Below are 11,672 nucleotides of genomic sequence, written 5' to 3' on the forward strand. Positions count from 1 at the left end.
AGCCAGAAATACCAGGAAGATATAAACACCTCTGTTGAGTGTGATTGCCCAGGATCATTGTGTTAACTAAATGTAAACCGACCAATTGTGCTTTTGAGTGCATGAACCTCCTATAGGTTGATTTGAAGTTTAGTTTTCGAGAAGAGGCGATTACATACAAAGTCTATGCAACGAGGTGGCTGTCACGCTGTGACTTTGTTTTGATGACTTATGTTACATCATTCAGAGCTTTTGTGTATTTTGGTATTATTGTTGAGAATCGTATGTTCTAATGAGTTTTATGTATTTTTTTGTTTTTAGAGACTTTGCTTTGGTTTTATTTACTGTTTACTGAGGAATGTTAGATTGATTTGGATTTCTTTTCATTTACATTATTATTTCTGTATTATGATGTTTTATTCTTCTAGAATTCTAGTTTTTGGTTAGTGTTTATGGATTTTATTTATATTTGATTCTCTGAGTTTTCTTTGTATTTGGTTGAGTATCCTTAACAAAATCCATAATTTTAACTAAATTTAAAGATACCAGTGAAGTCTTTGTTTGTGTGTGTTCCCTGCACCGCTGTTACTTTAGTTCCTGTTTTATTTGGTCTCTTGTGCTTTTCTATTAGTTTTATTTCCTAGAAGTTAATTGATTCGTTTGAGCTGTGTTCTCCTGTGTGCGATCTTTTGATTACCTTGTGTTTGTGTATTTACAGCCATGTTCTTCCCTTTAGTCTTTGTCAAAGTTTGTTTGTCTTCTGGTGTGCCCTCTGCCTGCAGCTTATTTAGCTGCCTTCTTCTATGAACTTTGTGTTCTTGCAAGTAAAGGCTGTGTATTTACTTTTGGAGTCTGCGTTTCGATTTTGGTAATGCAAACTCAGATACTGAAGTGATGACACGAAATCTGTTTTTGCACGAGTTAAAGTTCTTTGTCGGACTATGGTATATTTGGATTATTTATTTGTTACTTTAGTTACAAAAGCTGGGATTTTCGTGATGCTGCTGACCATTGGAAATGGAAGACAAGCTTAGTGACGCTCTTCAAAGGCAGCAGGAGAAATTGAGAAAAATTGCAAATCATCATAATAGCTTCTGAAAATGTTATTGTAACATTTCTGTTTGTCGTCCTCGTCCTGTTGGCAGATAGGAGCACATATTTGTGGGTTTTCAGTGCAACTGTATTCATGTGAGTAATGTAAGATGAAACTTGAAACTAATTATTAGCCAGGTCAAACTCCTGTTTTCTCAGACAGGCTTCATTAGACAAACCTCGCTTTCTCCTGGCTAATGTCAGATTACCCACAAACACTGACAAATATCTTGGTGCCATATGTACAGTAGCATCTGGCTGCCTAAACAGCTGTGCTGGGGGCAAGTCACTTGTTGACATAGAAATTAAGTCTACAAATCACTAAGCTAACAACATTCACATGCAGGCATAAGGAAATACAATCTAAGTTTCTGACATATAAATCAGTTGACGGCTGCTAGAGACACCCAAGAGACTAAATGTTTAAACTATATTGCCATTAGTTCAAATATTGGCAATAAAAGAATATTTAATAGATTTAAAAAAGTGTTTCACAAAAGACAAACAAGGAAATCGTGTCTTCTTTTAGTTGTTCTTGTTTAATGACACAGGCTAAGAGTAAAATGCATTACTGCAGTCCCAATGCACAGCTCTTTTTGCTGGAGACACCCAGCAGTAGATCCTAGAGCTGACTGCAAGTGGTCCAAGACTAGGGGTAAAGTCGAAGAGAGGCCTGCTGAGGATGAAAAATGCAATCACAGAGCTGAAAGCTGCCTGTACAGACTGACTTCATCTGTAAAACATGATGCAGCAAAACACACAAGACTGGAGGAGGAGGAGGAAAAGGTGGAGGTGGAGGAAAAACATTGCGACTAAATGTGCAGACAGTGTGGAGGCGAATGTCAACATGTTCCTGATAGAGACATCTGCACATCTTGTTCTTTCTAGATTTTCATTTCCTTCGTTCCTGATTTCTCTCACACAGCCTGTGACTGACACTTCAAATATGTGAAAGAAAAAGGCTGTTTTATGTCTCCGTACAGCAGTTGGTGATTTAGTAGGGCTGTGCCCTTCCACGATATCTTCTGCAATAACACTGACTTAATAAAATATTGTTGCTATAGCAATGGCATGTATTCATGTTCCAAATCGTGCACAACAAGACAAGCCCAAGTATGTCTGACAGCAAAGGCCACATGAGCCTTTAATGACCAATCAGCCCCTACAAATTGGTAGAAAAAAAAAAATGTAAGAAAACAGTTTCTGCTGTTTCACCACTTGGGGATGAAAAAACACAACATAGACTAAAACCAGCCGACGATGGAGGCGATACAAGCAGTTGGCGATGTGTGACCCGAAGGTAAACAAATAAGTCCACTGAGCTTTGCTAAGTGCACTTCATATAACAGGAGGACCAAACTGTGTACAAATTACCAATGTGGTCACATGGTGGAAAAGCAGGGCTTTAAGCAGCTGATTAAAAAGCTCAACTCAAGACACAGCATCACAGGTTTTATTATGTGACAGTGTTGTGCAACTCCTGAAGTGTTACAAAGTGAACATACTTTTGTTATTGTTGAACTGAAGTGTTTAAAGGAGTTATTTTATACCGAAACGTTCCTGGGAAAACACCAACTAGGCTGCTTTTGTGCTTACATTTGACTTATGCTGTGTTACTGGATATAATGCTGTGTCAATCCTACTGCACTACAGCGCTGCTGCTGGCACCTCGATTCACACCTCAAATTAGGAAGTGTGTCATCAGTGACAGTAGCTCATCGGAAAAGAAGGAAAATGCTTTTCGTACACTTACACATGCTGCTGCCCGCGAGCATCAATAAAACATCTTCAACATTTTTTATATACCATCAGAAATATCATTATCATAAACTGTTTTGAAATACCATGACATAGCTTTGAGGCTCACCCCTATAACTCAGGTGTTTTTTTAATTTAAGATTTTTTTATGTGAAGTTAAAATTTTACAATGTTATATTAGGGAAATTTAAGGAAAAAAATTCATGGGGCTAAAAATGGAGAAAAAAAAAGTCAAGACCTCAGATTGAAATTTAGGAGAAAAACTGGCAATTTTACAAGACAAAATTTTTTTTTCCTCTCATATATTTGTCATGTTTTCTCAACTCTATAAATTTCCTTGTAAATTTGCAAGTTGGCTTGTAAATGTCAGTTTTTTTGTGTCATTTTCCATTTTCATAAATTTGCCAAGTTTTTCTTGTTAATCTGCCAGATTTCACATAAATGTTTCAATTTCTTTTGCATACATTTGCCAGTTTTGTTTTTAACTAGTACATAACAAATTCACACAAAAACACATACTAAAATAAGCACCAAAAAACAAAATGTCAACAGTAAAGCTGATACAGTATATCAACCTTTAAAGCCTCTGTGTGTGCCACACAGAAAAAGACGACACTGTAGCTCAGCAGATGAGTGAGCAGGAGAGACTGTACAGCTAAGACAAAGCAGCCCTCTGTATCCAGCACAATCAGCTGTTCACTCATTGTCCAAACACCATCACAGCACAGCTCAACAGCAGCAGCTACAACCATCAGGCTTCTGCTGTCAAAGTTTTACAGTCAAAAATTTGTGGTTAAAATTGCAGAAATTGTTCTAGAGCAAATATTTTGAATAACATTAATGTCATCATTGCTAGGAGCTTTCTTTTTTGGACGTTAGTACCTGCATGCCTGCCAGAGTGTGGTAAAAAACACACACTCTGGGTTGAGTGGCTGCAGATTATCATCTTCTATATCAAAACATTACAGGACCCTCCATCTTCCACCTCACATTTACATCTTCCTGTTATATAGAAAGTCCTATCCACTGACCGATCTGTACAGGAAGCCCGATTTGTTTAATGCGTGTATGAAAGCGCATGTAGAGCACTCATTGGTGCATCTGTCAAAGACAGAAATTCAACAATTCCTGATGAATGTTTGGATGGGCAATGGTAACTGTTAATGTGTGTTGAACTTTAATAAAACACGAATATAAGCTGAAAAAAGTAGATTTATTTTAAAAAGGTTAAGAGCTGTGCTGGTCCACAGCTCCAGCAGTGTTAGTTTCACGTTAAAAAAAACACGGACCATCGTATCCGTTACACATTTTGCTCAGAGAATGATCACCACGTCCACTGAACACCTTCAGTGAGAAAAAGATATCACAATGTTTGTAATTGTTTTTACTGCTATGCTGTGGGAATATTCATCAGCTGTAATAAAACCCATCTGATTAAAGTGTACTGAAAATTTAAGTAATAACACTGCAGCAAGCACCACATTACCTCATAAAAAAAAAAACACAATGCACAGGGGGAACTTCTACTTCCAACTGTATAACTGAAAAACTGCTTAAAATTTCAGTATTAAAGCTTTGTATGCTGCTGTAAAAAAAAAAAAAAAAAAAAAAAAAAAAATCTGCGATAAAACAGCACAAACCCGTACAGAAATATCAAGCTGAAAGGTCAGAGTGAGATGAGCATTGATGGAGGCCAATTTTACTCCCCAGACACTCCGAGTATGAGATGGCTTCAGGCAGGATCCTCACTTCAACCTGCAGACGCCTGAGAGAGAAACAGGCTAATATTTCTCTCGTCAGTAGTGTTAAGAGGACGCGACCCTTTGCTTCTTATATTTTCACAAAGCAATAAGAGATGAACGAATCTTTATATACAGGGCTCGCAAAATCGCTAGCCTGACGTCCCGGGGCTAGCGAATTTTCCAGTTGGGCTACCAAAATCCATCTCAGCCCTGCCCGTCGGGCTATCATAGGAAGGAAAAATATATGTCAATGCTTTTGCATTCTTTCGGAAATGTAGCTGGGTAATTATGTTATTGGCATCGGGGAGCCACTGTCAATATGTGACATATTGAAATCGCGTTTGAATTTGTGCTTGTTTTTTGCTTTCACTTTGCGATCGCGCGAACTGTGTATAGAGAGCGGCAGCACTGATTGGCGAGTGACGATTAATTGCGCACCAATTCCTCTGACATCGTCTTATCACTCATTAGCTACAATTCAAACCTGACAAGTGAAATCTCCCACAGCAAGCTTAAACACGTGAGAGGTTGAATGCGCAGAGAATCGCTGACCGTTATGTGAGTGCGTGTGTAAAAGCAGCAGGATATATATATATATTTTAGTTCTGCTGAGCCAAATAAGACAGGTCAGGGTGAAGAAGTGACAGCCAAAGAAAAGCCGACCACAAAACGGAAAAGTTATGACAAATCAGACTGAGGGAAAAAGAAAGTGCAGCTTTATGGTTTCATGGACAAAAGAATTTCTGTGGCTGGAATATGACAAGCTAAATAACCAGGGGTGCACATAAGTGGGCCACAGGTGCGCATTCCCTGTCAAAATAAAAAACGCGCACCAGATAAGAAGTTGCAACGCGCGCCTCCAGATTTTCTGGAGGAGGACAGACATTTGTTTAGAACTCTTGAAGATGTCGAAGAAGCAAGCTCCTTTAAGCAATTACTCTGGTGTTCCTCCACCTCCAAAGAAATGTCAGAAGGAGTCCAAACCACAAAAGAAGCGCGTATTCTTGGAAAAGTGGTTGCAGGAGGTGAGCTGGCTTCAAACAAATGATGAACACACAGAGATGTGGTGCAGAATATGCCGTGAAAATCCCACTCTAGCGGACAAAAACAGTGCCTGTTATATGTACGCAAACGCGCGTTACAACTTCTTATCTGGTGCGCGTCTTTTATTTTGACAGCAAATGCGCACCTGCGGATCACTTATGTGCAGCCCTGTAAATAACATAATGTTCTGGCAGGTGTGTTGTTGGTTTTCCCTCGATTTCTGAGTCGACAAGCGCCTTTGTTACTGGGACCAGTAACTTTAAGAAAGACCCCCATTAGAACCCATGAGAAATGCAAGAAATGCATTATTGCTCAGTCTGCAATATCTTTCCCAGAACAAACACCAATTGCAAAGAACATACTAAATATAAACCTGAAAAATCTGTTTAGAACAGCGTACTGTGTTGCAAAGAGTGAACTACCATTGGCAAAATTTAGCAGTCTTTGCAAACTTCAAAAAGAATGGCCTCGATCTTGGTTCCACTTATCTCTTACCCGTGACTTCAGTGGAAATTTCAAATTCAGGACCTGACACAGACTGATTCACACAGTTCTTACAAGTTCATAGACATTTCTGTTCAATTAGAACCAAGTATTTGAGTTGATGATTGTAATTTTTATACAATGTTGTAATTTGTGTTTCAACAATTTTGTGTTTCCTGTTTTGTTTCTGTTACAATATTATACATTAAAGCAGTGGTTCCCAAACTTTTTTGGCCAGGCCCCCCTTTGTTTTACAAGAAAAATGTTCGCGCCCCCCCCACCACCACCTAAACACATCCTCCAAACACACAAACCCATATTTTGCTCCATTTGCTCCACTTTATTTCACACCTCAAAAATTTAGTAAACGATTAAGCAAATACAAGTAAACGGCAATAACTTACAGGTAGTAATAAAATATACTACTAACTCTTTTACGCTACGTCCACACCTACACGGGTATTTTTTGAAAACGCAGCTGTTTCTATGCGTTTGGGCCTTTCATCAACACATAAACAGCGTTGCGATTCACCGAAAACGGAGATTATTTAAAACTCCTTTTTTTGCGTTTACGTGTGGACGAGGAATACAGAGTTCGTCACACAACGACAAAGGTATGTGCCTCTTTTCACGTCACGCTGTGCGCCACGTTATTGTTTACATGAGATGAATTGCAGAATGGCAGATAGAGACAAAATACTGTTACTGTTAATCTGACTATCTGCAGGTTTTACGCGCTTACATATACACGCAGTTACTGTCCCCCCATTTAGAAAGGCAGAGGTGTCACAGTGTAATTATTTTACATATAGTTGGGTTTTTTTCCTGTGTAATAATATTCAACATTGCTGTCAATACATTTTTCAAAAAAATGTCTCTCTGTACAAAATGGGTTCAAAAACAAAAACAGCTGTGGGATACTGTTTGTCCGTGATTTGAACCGGGGGAACAAATTACGGCAGGATCAGCCTGATATTATTTGTATCCCACTGTAACTTTACTGTATAAAGAGCTAACATGTCCAAAAATGTCAGGAGTAGTTAGTTATTACAAGAAGTGTTTGTGAACTAAAAATCAAGAATGTTGGATACTCTTTGTCCGTGATTTGGAGAGCCCAGCGCTGCTCCCGACGCAGGGAAACTAATTTTGCAGGGGAGACCTACCTTGGCACTTGTGCAGGTGAAGCCAAAGGGAAGATATGCTTCACCATATTTTCTAGTCTTTGGCTTGGAAGGAAGTTGGTTTGGAAACATATTTGGCGATGCTTCATCTCCTGCTTTGCGTTTGTGTGGGAGCCCCGTCAAAAACCTGTCCACAGTGTCCAAGCGCTCTTTTTTTTTTTTCTTTTCATACCGCACCCCCCCTGCAATGGCTCTGCACCCCCCACCCCCTAGGGGGCGGGCCCCACACTTTGGGAACCTCTGCATTAAAGTATAATATTGTAACAGAAACAAAACATCAATCAAAAAATTGCTCTCTTTTTTATTCGGGCTACTTAAATTTATTTTGGGCTACCACAAACTGAAGAGTCCCTGCCCGAAGGGCTACCAGGGATTTTGAAATTTTGCGAACCCTGATATAATACACAAACAACCACAGAGTGCACACACCTACGGAGTAGGTAGGATAAGGTGCTTATCGAGGCAAGTACAGGTTTAACCTTGGCTTTTCAGGTTTAAGATCCTAGTTCACCACGGCAACTTATGCTGCAGACCTAACCCACTCTGACACACATCACGCTCTGGGTAAGAGACCAGAAGGTACGAAACCACCTCCTACAGACCGATCAATCCCCTGGAAAATAACACCAATATTCCCAGAAGAAGCTGGATGCTGGTCTGAAGTCTTTCAATATCAGTTTTTCAATATCATCTAAAGTCTTCCTGAGAAAAGCATCAACAAGAAACTGATTATTAGAAACCAATTTATTTAACATTTATATCCCCGCTCTCAGACCAACACCACTGGTGCAGCAGCTGAAACAATAAAGCTGTCTTACATGCATCTAAACATTATTTTAATGTACTCTCTCAGTTTTGTTTGTGTGTTAATGACAGAGCCGTAACACTGATGAGTCTCAATTTACACAATCAGCAGTTCTGCTGCATTCCCTTCCCGGCTCCAAATTGGCTAGACTTTATTAATATGACAAGTCCTTTCCAGTCACACTGGCCAAAGCCCTGAAAGCGCACACATTCATGCAGCTCTGATAATAAACATTTCCTCTCTCACACAGCAGTGTGAGAGAGGAAATGCAGCAGCTCTGTTGCTTTCAGTCTGTATTGTGGGTTTAACGTCTTCAAATGTGTCGAATGTTACATTTTACCTTTATGAATCAGCCGCATTGCTTCCTGTGTACCCACTGATGTTTGTAATTGATCAGATGCTGCCAACGCCGCCTCTTTGATGTGAACACGCTCGCAGCTAGATTGATAAACCCTGAGTTGATACCTACCTTCGTGTGACTGTTTAGCCTGACTGCTGATGTCAGAGTGAGACATCTGAAACACATCCTGGGTATGCTGAAGGTGCTTTGTAGTGCAGGCTGCTGGTAGAGGACGCTGAATGTCAACACAAAGACGAAACGACTGGAAAAACAAATCTTCAATCATCCTGTGATATCTGAAAATGTCCTCATGACACATCTGCAGTCACAGTTAAAAGATTTTCAGTCGTAAGTGAAAATCTTTAACCAGAGAGTGTTCTAACAGCAAATCATTAACGCATAATGTCCTAAAAAAAAGCTTTTTACAACTTATTTTGACCCAGTCAGCTTCTTTTTTACCTGTTAGGCTTTAATTTCATCTTCCTGACCAGAAATCATCACAAAGCCAGCAGAAAAGTCTACAAACTGAATAAATTATGACATTTGAAAATGTGAATGTGTTGGGAATTAAATGGCTCAGACAGTGGATAAACAAATCTGTATGAGATGTCTGACAATGATCTGTTGCCATCTGCTGCAATAATAAAAATAAAAGCCTGCTTTTACAAACCACTTTTCATGCCCAAAGGTCTACAACTGATCATGAGTGGATGATAAATGCATATATGTCCATTGGATGTCTTGACACGTGACTTTAAATATTAGTCCTCACAGAAAAAAAGGGAACCTGCCACTGTACTGTGTTGTATTGAACTATGGGATAACAATGAGAGAGCCTGACAGCCATCAATCACGACATGTGCCACTAAATCAACCATCAAACTGAAGAAAAGCAGCTGAAGATCAACTGTTCAGACTCTCCTGCAGTCTCTGCTGGACATGTGTGATTAAATTGACTAAAACACAGTAAAGAAATGCATTTTTGTGACTGTAACTCATGAAATGCAAAGTGTGCTGCATAATCGGTACAACTTAAAGTCAAATGAAGGTCTACTCTTGCTCAGATTGTTCCCAGTTTTACTCTAATTGATAAAACTAGAACTTACTGAACAAGAAACACCCAGGCTGTAAACAATTTCCATGGTGGGAAATTAAAACCCATTCAAACATAGCTTAGATGTACACAGTCATAGATACTATATTATAAATATTATGACTGGTCTTCTTCGCTCTTACGCAGACAGAAGAACCAAGCAGCCTGTTTAGTGCGGTGCTCAATCACCGCGACATCGTTCAGCTGGCCAGGACCTAAAGTCGCTGTTACACGGACGCTGCTCGTGACATAAAGACCGTTATTCACAGTGTATGACCAGTACTGACACGACAGAACGCAGTAAAATCCCAGTGACGGTGTTAAAAAAAACAAATAAATTAAGGTTTTCCTACCTGAAGGACGTCAGTTTTCCCGCCGCTGTCCGTTTTCTCCGTCTCGTTTTGAGCCGTTAGTTTTTAAAATGGGTTCTGAGGCACGAGCCGAATGCGGCAGAGGTCTCGTGCAGCAGCGCAGCCTCACACACACATGCACGCAGTCGGCTCCGCGTGTGCTGCTGATGATGATGATGACACCGGGATGTGCCGCACGAGCTCCGGACAGGGAAACAACAGAAGTGCAGGCACGGGGCGTCCGCGAGGGGCTCCGTTCAACCTGTTGCTTACGTCACGACAGCGCTCTCCATGGATACGTTCACATTGTTCCAGTAAACGCCACACAGGTGCTGAGCTTTTTACTCACTTTGGAGCTAATCCGCCTGACTGAAAATCAATCGCAACCATTTAAATACCTGATAAATGCATTTTTAAGGCTGTTCAAGTATAAATATTGGCCTGTTTGGACATTTATAGAGCTCTTTGTCTTTATACAGCCACTTTATTGTATTACATCAAGGTTTTGCATAATTGTTTATTCTAATTTATGTACATTTTCACTTATTGGGCTCCTTTATTTAGCTATCTATTTATTCAATTCAATTGAGCACTTGAGCTTTGTGTAATATTTACCTTGTTGAGCTTTAATTTTGTGATATTGCATTTCATTTAACTACTCTGCAATAAAATATGATATTATGGGTTGATGTTAGTTTTTTGGTTCCCTAAAGATGAATTTCTCAACTTTTTCCTCAGAATTCTGGGATTAAAGACAAAATTCTGAAAAAAAAGATGTCTCCACTTTTTTTCTTTTTCCATTGGCCCTAATCTTCTTCCGTAACAATCGTCCTTCAAATCTAATAAGAAAAAAAGGACCTTAAAAAGTGGCTTTTTTAGATGTTTTTAGCCTTTCTATTCTTGAGGCTTATGAGTGGCTTGCACCTTGCAGTGAACCCTCTGTATTTACTTTCATGCAGTCTCCTTCTTCACCTCCTGAAGAGTGTTGTTCACTTGGTTGACTGTTGACTGTTGTGAAAGGGATTCTCATCAGCATGAAAATGATTCTGCGATCATCCACCACTGTTGTCTTCCGTGGATGTCCAGATGTTCTTGTGTTGCTGAGTTCACCAGTGCTTTTCTTTCTTTCTTTCTCATGATGTACCAAACTGTAGATTTTGACACTCCTAATACTTTAGAAATTTCTCGGATGTTTTTTTTCTGTTTTCGCAGCTTGAGGATAGCTTGTTTCACCTGCATGGCGAGTTCTTTGACCGCTTGTCGTCTGTTCACAGCAAAATCTTTCAAATGCAAGCACCAAACCTGAAATTCCAAGCCAGCTCCAGGCCTTTTATCTGCTTAATTGATAATGTCATAACTAAAGAATTGCCCACACCTGCCCATGAGATAGCCTTTGACTTAATTGTCCAATTACTTTTGGTCCCTTTAAAAAGCGGGTGGCACATGTTAAGGAGCTGAAACTTCTAAACCCTTCATCCAATTCGAATGTGGATACCCTCAAAAGAAAACTGAGAGTCTACACAGTATGTCCAATATATAACTATAATTGGAATTTGTTTAAGTAAACATGTAAAAGAACAAAACTTTTGTCAGTGTCCAAATACATATGGCCCTAACTGTAAGCTCATGCTGATTTGCATGTCTGTTGATGTAGAAATATTTCCTCACACTGCAGTGCATCACAATTTGAAGGAATGAAGTAGGTCAAACACTGAAGCTACTATGTAAAAGTATAAAAATGTCTATTTGCTAGTTTTTTTCTGCCTGCCTCAACCACTTCAGTTCTCTTGTGTAATGGTAAACAC

The 11,672-nt window shown here is 39.5% G+C and overlaps 1 protein-coding gene across 5 annotated transcripts in view; it reads right to left on the bottom strand.

The window, feature by feature from the left end:
- The window catches only part of gdpd4a (glycerophosphodiester phosphodiesterase domain containing 4a), a 42,070-nt gene extending 31,808 nt beyond the window's left edge, over window positions 1-10,262 (bottom strand). For 2 of the 5 annotated variants that reach the window (XM_019345076.2, XM_019345078.2), the window contains exon 1: window positions 9,871-10,262. The gene's annotated coding sequence lies outside the window, so the exon portion shown is untranslated. Of the gene's footprint in view, window positions 1-8,553; window positions 8,687-9,870 lie in introns of all 5 variants that reach the window. The other 3 variants (XM_019345077.2, XM_005474831.4, XM_019345079.2) reach the window with 3 other exon arrangements.
- Window positions 10,263-11,672: the final 1,410 nt, after the last annotated feature.

The sequence above is a fragment of the Oreochromis niloticus genome, linkage group LG14, assembly GCF_001858045.2.
Source record: "Oreochromis niloticus isolate F11D_XX linkage group LG14, O_niloticus_UMD_NMBU, whole genome shotgun sequence".
Classification (NCBI taxonomy): Eukaryota; Metazoa; Chordata; class Actinopteri; order Cichliformes; family Cichlidae; genus Oreochromis; species Oreochromis niloticus.